Genomic DNA, 6,040 nt, shown 5'->3' on the forward strand with positions numbered 1-6,040 from the left:
ACGCAAACAAGGCCGTCCGCATGGAAACTGGAAAACACGTCAGGGTTACTTGTAGTTAGAGGACACGTGCCTTAGTCGGCAGCGTACGTGCCTTAATAATTTGTGGTAAGCTCTTGCCAATGAATTATTGACGTTAAATGCTTTGCACCAATAGAATACAATAAGCTATTGCTTTGCCCATTGAATAGGATGAGCTGTTTTGATGTAACTAGTGGCTTAGGATCACACTTTTTTAGGGGTATAAAACTTGAGAACAACTTGTAATAAAGAAGAAGCCGTTGTTGTCACTGCACAGGTGTATGTGTATGTCTCGTGTCCATCTCTACTGCGACAGAAAACCATGCTTGGCCAATCTCATAGCCACCTCTGCTGCACTGACTGGCTGGGTTTGTGAGGGGAGAGCAGTGGCTGTTGTCAGCCGGGACTCCAGCAAGGCTTTGTCCCGGCCTCCCTTATCACGGTCATGGGGCAGCTCAGGGACAGTGGCGTGGAGAAGTGGGCAGTGGAGCTCCAAACCCAGACAGCTGCGAGCTCAGGGGGCCGTGCTGGGGCCACTCTTGTTTGCCTTATTCCCCAGCGACCTGGCAGAAGGGACGGAGCGCTCCCTCAGCACGTTTGCGGATGGGACAGAAGCGGGAGCAGGGGCTGGTGAACCACACGGCTGTGCTGCCTTTCAGTGAGACCTGGACAGGCTTGAGGGTTGAGCAGAGAGGGGCCTCGTGAAGTTGCACAGGGGAAAGCCTCTAGAAGAGCTTGAAGCTTTGTAATTACCAGGCAGCAGAAGTTTTCTAGTATAGAGGAGTGTATAACGTCATCTTGTGATGTCCAGTCAGGGAAACCACTGCATCTCTTTATGTTAGAGGAGCAGTTTCTTGTAGGTATGTAAAGAAAGCCTTTGAGAAAAACACTGACTTCAGAAACTTCCTCTAATATTATGTTGGATTTCCATGATTTTCTGGAATGCCAGGCCAAGTGTAAGGATTCCAAAAGGAAAGTGAAAGCAAATTAATAAATCTACTTGTAGAGGTCAGAAGCATTTCCCGTTTGTTCCTCGAAGAAGTTGCCAATGTTACTTTTGAAATCCTTTCAAAGATCTAATAGGAAAAAGCATTGGCCCCAAGTGTTAGCCTGTGTTTCTGAAGAGGAATATGCTTTTTGTGTCAATTCAATGTTTGTAGCAGGGTTTGGTTTTTTTTTTTTTTTTCGTGTGTGTGCTTTGAATGTGAGTCTTTGCAGGACTTTGAATAATTCGATCATATACCCAAGACAACATTTTACTGTGTCCTGCTGTCCAGTGCTGAACAGGGTTGAGACAGAGCAGGTAGCTCCGTGTCTGTATGAAACTTGCAGGAGCAGCACCAGGAGCAGCAGCAGAGCAGTGCCCGATGGTTGCCTCGGGGCCTGGCATTTGACCCTGCACTTGCTGCAGGAGTCCCTGCCTGGTTCCCTGCTGACCAAACCTTCGCAGCCATCCCAGAACCTGGGTTCCCAAGGGGGCCGCCTCAAGTGGTTGCCAGGCACCTGAGGCCATGGCTGCCCAATGTTGGCTGCACGATGCTGATGTCAGCGTGGCCATTGTGACCCGTGCGACCAAGGCCACAAGAGGCAACACTGGGCTCAGGCCGTGGCTCAGTGCGACCTGACAACGCGAGGAGAAGGCAGGGCAGGGACGCTGCTGCCCAGTGACCAGGGGAACCCCACACCTCGGGGCTCTGGGCCTGTGCTGCAGGCTCACCTGCCTCTCTCTTCCCAGAATCGGCGGAGGAACAAGCGGAGCCGTCTGCGGTGTTCCTCGAGGCGACGACGGCAGGAGAAGGCGGACGGGAGCAGGGCTCACGCGGGGCTGAGCAGGGAGCAGTGCCCTCGTGGCCCTGGGCCTGTTCTGCAAACTCCCCACACTCCTCTTTTTCCCACAGAGAGAGAGGACCAGCACCTGGAGGAGACTGTGGCAGTTCTGGACAGGGACTCCCCGCCGACAGCTGCCATGCGTGACAGCAAGCAGGAGGGCCCTGGTGCCCGGCAGCCAGGTGAGGGCAAAGCCACCCTCCCACAGCCTGGCCCAGGGACGCTTGTGGCAGGCGATGTGGGGCCCAGGGCAGAGGCAGGGCGAGGCGGGAGCTGCTCAGCCATGCCGTGGCTGGGAGCCTCCTTCCTCCCCAAGTGGGGCCCAGCTGGGCCGGGGGGCAGCTCCTGGGACACCCGTGCCCGCAATGGCCCCTGCTCTGCAAGGCCTCCGGCCCTGCCCATCAGCCAGGCAGGCAGGCAGGCAGGCAGGGACGGAGCAGCCCTTGGGGCCGATGCTGCTGCAGCCAAAGAGCCCCGCAGAGGTGCTCATGCCCGCCGCCATTGGCTCTGTCCCCTGCAGCCTGCGTGCTGTGTCGCCGTGCAGAGGCCGACCCGGACATCTGCGGCGACCAACTGGAGAAGTGCGGGCTCTGTGCCCACGCGTTCTGCCTGGTGAGTGGCTCTGGGTGCTCCCTCCACCATTGCAACGGGCAATTCCTGCCTCTCTCTCCTCATCTGCTCGTCCCCTTTGCTGCAGTTCTTTGCCACTCTACTTTCTCGTCAAGAGAACCGTCGTGTCGGACTCATGGGGTTTCTTCCTCGAGATATCCAAATTGCAGTCTGGCGGGCGGCACAAAAGGTGAGCGCCTGACAAGAGCAGGGAGATTTGTGCCAGGCGAGGTTTGCCAGAGCTGAGCCCAGACACTTGGAATGAAAGGCCTGCCCTTCCGGCCAGCTGGGGGACAAAGTCTGGCTCCCGGCAGCTGCACCGAGGCTCTGGCACAGGAGGCTCCTCCACCAGACGGCTCTGTGGGCTGAGGCCCAGCAGTGGCCACATCCTACGCCCTGCCCGGAGCCGTGGGGCTGCCTGGGGAGGCCCCGAGGCTGCTGCTGATGGCGCTGCTTGGCTCTTTCCAGCGCTGCTGCGTCTGTGGCCAGAGCGGGGCAACCATCATGTGTTGCAAGGAGGACTGTGACAGATGGTTCCACCTGCCCTGTGCCAAGGAGGGCGGCTGTGTCAATGTATACGTTACCCCATACAGGTACCTCCTCGCCCCTTCTGGCCACCCCTGTGGAACGGTGTTGCATTTCTCACTTTGCCCATCCATTTTCCTCCAGCTCCTTCTGCCCTGAGCACCGTCCAGAGCAGGACGTGGAGGCGACTCCAGAGCCGGGCACCGACTGCCCCATCTGCATGGAGCCTGTGGAGGATAGAAAGACCTTCCGAACCCTGGTGTGCCCAGCGTGCAAAAGGGCCTGGTTCCACAGGGACTGCATCCAGGTAGGAGCCATCCCCTCAGCCCCGGGCCACAGCAGGTGCCCAGCGGCACCAGGGCCTTGCTCACCCTGCTTCTGTTTGCCCTGCAGGGACAGGCCATGCGCGCTGGTCTTTTTTCCCTCCGCTGCCCCCTGTGCAGGGACACGGGAGAATTTCTTGTACAAATGTTCATCGTGGGGATCCGAATCCCTTTCAGGTTGGTGTCCTTCTGCCTGGCTCCCAGGACAGGAGGTGCAAGTGCTGTGCTGTGCCAGGCCCTGCCCCAGCAGTCCTGGCCCTGCCCTGTCCCGTGAGTCTGGGCTTCAACTTCACGCAGGACTTGGAAAAGCGCTGGAGAAAGAGCAGGGACAACCTGTACCTCCATGAGGGCACGACATCAGAAACTCATCAGCTTTCCCTTTCTCCATCAGACTGCCAACATGGGAGGACAACGACGCCTTTGCGGATCTAGGAGAGCGGCACAGCAGGTGCAATGCCAGGGACTGCCTTTACCCGGGAGGCAGGGAGGAGGCAGAGGAAGAGGGGTAAGTTGGGGAGCTGCACCTGAGGCTCTGCAGGGTACGTGTGTCACTTCAAGGGCTCAAGGGGGAAAGAAAGAGAAGAACGTGTCTGGACAATCCTGTGCTGTGGACACGTTGTCCATGAGCCCCTTTGCCTCCTCAGGCCCTGGGAACTGCTCCTGTGCTCCTCCTGCGCTGCTGAGGGCACCCACAGGCGCTGCTCTGGCCTGAGAAACCGCATACAGAGCTGGGAGTGTGACAGCTGTGCTGGTCTCGGAACGGGTATGAGGCAAAGCAGCCGGTGCCCCTGGGCTGGGGACAGTGCCCAGGCCGGGCTGGGCAGAGCCCCTCTGCTCCTGAAGGGCTGGGGGTTCTGCTCTGGCCTGGCTTGCCTCGGGCCTGGGTGGTCTTTGACATTCCTGCTTGGCCTTACAGCTTCCAGGGATGAGTCAGAGCTCAGTGGCCCCAGCCGGATCAGACAGTCAGGACTGGAGCCTGCTCATGGCTCCCCAGAATCTGAGGCCATCAGCCCCAGCTCCCGCACCCCGGTGCCATCGGGGCTGGATCCCCAGTCTTCCTCTGCAGAGCCCAGCGGCCGCAGCAGCCAGCAACACACAGCATGGCAGCAGTCTCTGCCGTCTTCCTCGCTGGCCACCAGCAGCCCCAGCACATCAAGGTCAACGTACAACAACTCCCCTGACTCTGGGGACAGGGTCCATTCCAGACGTGCTGGGCCCGGCCGCAGGCGAACCCGCTCTCGCCAGCCAGGTCGGGCCCCAGATGGACCCGTCCGACTGAGGAGTCGCCGTGACAGGAGCAGCAGGACAACAACAAGGGCTGAGAGGCCCAGGCGAAGGGAGACACCTTCACGGGCATCCCCCGGACGCAGCCGCGCCCGCCAGCAAGGTCGGGCCCTAAGTGCACCTGTCCGCCCCAGGAGTCGCCGTGACAGGAGCAGCAGGACAAGACCAAGGACTGAGACGCCCGGGCGAAGGCAGACATCGCCACGGGCATCCCCCGGACGCAGCCGCGCCCACCAGCAAGGTCAGGCCCAGAGCCCACCTGTCCAGTCCAGGAGTCGCCGTGACATGAGCCACAGGACAGCAGCAAGCGCTGAGAGGCCCAGGCGAAGGCAAACATCGCCACGGGCATGCCCCGGACGCAGCCGCGCCCGCCAGCAAGGCCGGGCCCTAAGTGCACCTGCCTGCCCCAGGAGTCGCCGTGGCAGGAGCAGGAGGACAGCAGCCAGCGCTGAGAGGCCCAGGCGCAGGGGGACGCCGTCAGGGATGTCCCGCAGGAGCAACCGCTCCCGCCAGCGACGTCGGGCCTCACCTGGGACCTCCAACAGCAGCACCTAGTGTCGTCTTTTCTTTCTGGTCCGTCTGTTCGCTGCCGGAAGTGAAGGTGAGAACGGTCCGTACAGGGACCTTGAGATTTGCAGGTCTGTGAGCAAACCGAATTCGCTCTTGGCATTTCTACTGGCAGGAAAGTAGTCTTATGCTAAATACCTTGATTTCTGTCTCACCATGTATTAAGTGAAAAGTCACTTAAATGATGTGGCTAATTAAAAAGGACTCTTGTTCCTGCCTTTAGACTCCAACCTCAGATGCTTCCGCACTGCTTTCTCTTGAAAGTGAAGCACTCCTTGATGGGCTTGGATAGGGTTAGGGAGACATTCAGAGCAAGGTGGCTCTTAGGGAAGCTCTCTTGGAAAAGGATGTGTGCTGTCTTGCTATCCTTGAGCAATCTCATTCAGTAAAGCCAAAAGGAAGAAGAGAGAAGAGAGTGACACACTGCCTCAAGCGCCTGAAGAAATCGATCACTATATTGCTGCTGATTTCAAAGACTTGCTTGGACCTTGAAAGAACAAACCAGAAAAGACAGTGGAAATATCCTGGGACAAAGAGGATGTGCAGGACTCTGCCCCCGATGACCATTTGGGACCTTTGCCTGAGAATTAACTCAGGCCCTCGAGAAGAGCCTGCAACTTCGTAACTCCCCGGGAACAAAAGCGTTTTAGTGTGCCGGTGTGGATAACATCACGTGGTGTTGCCCAGTCAGCTAAACCACGACATCTTTGTCTGTTACAGGAGCAGCTACTTAACTCTATGTAAAGAATGTATTTAAGAGAAAGAGTGAATTTAGAGACCTCTCCTCATAGCGGATCCAGAACCTTCTCCGAAGAATTTGTTAGATTTTCATTATTTTCCGGAACACCGAAGGAAGCAGACGGGTACCAGATAGAAAATACGAGGAA

The 6,040-nt window shown here is 57.8% G+C and overlaps 1 long non-coding RNA gene across 1 annotated transcript; it reads left to right on the forward strand.

Annotated features, from left to right (window-relative positions):
- Positions 1 to 3,689: 3,689 nt before the first annotated feature.
- LOC137465997 (uncharacterized) lies at positions 3,690 to 4,646 on the forward strand. The gene is made up of 3 exons (XR_010994935.1): positions 3,690 to 3,807; positions 3,947 to 4,065; positions 4,219 to 4,646. It is a non-coding gene; the product is annotated as an uncharacterized lncRNA (long non-coding RNA).
- The last annotated feature ends 1,394 nt before the right edge of the window (positions 4,647 to 6,040 follow it).

This window comes from Anomalospiza imberbis, unplaced genomic scaffold, assembly GCF_031753505.1.
Source record: "Anomalospiza imberbis isolate Cuckoo-Finch-1a 21T00152 unplaced genomic scaffold, ASM3175350v1 scaffold_126, whole genome shotgun sequence".
NCBI lineage: Eukaryota > Metazoa > Chordata > Aves > Passeriformes > Viduidae > Anomalospiza > Anomalospiza imberbis.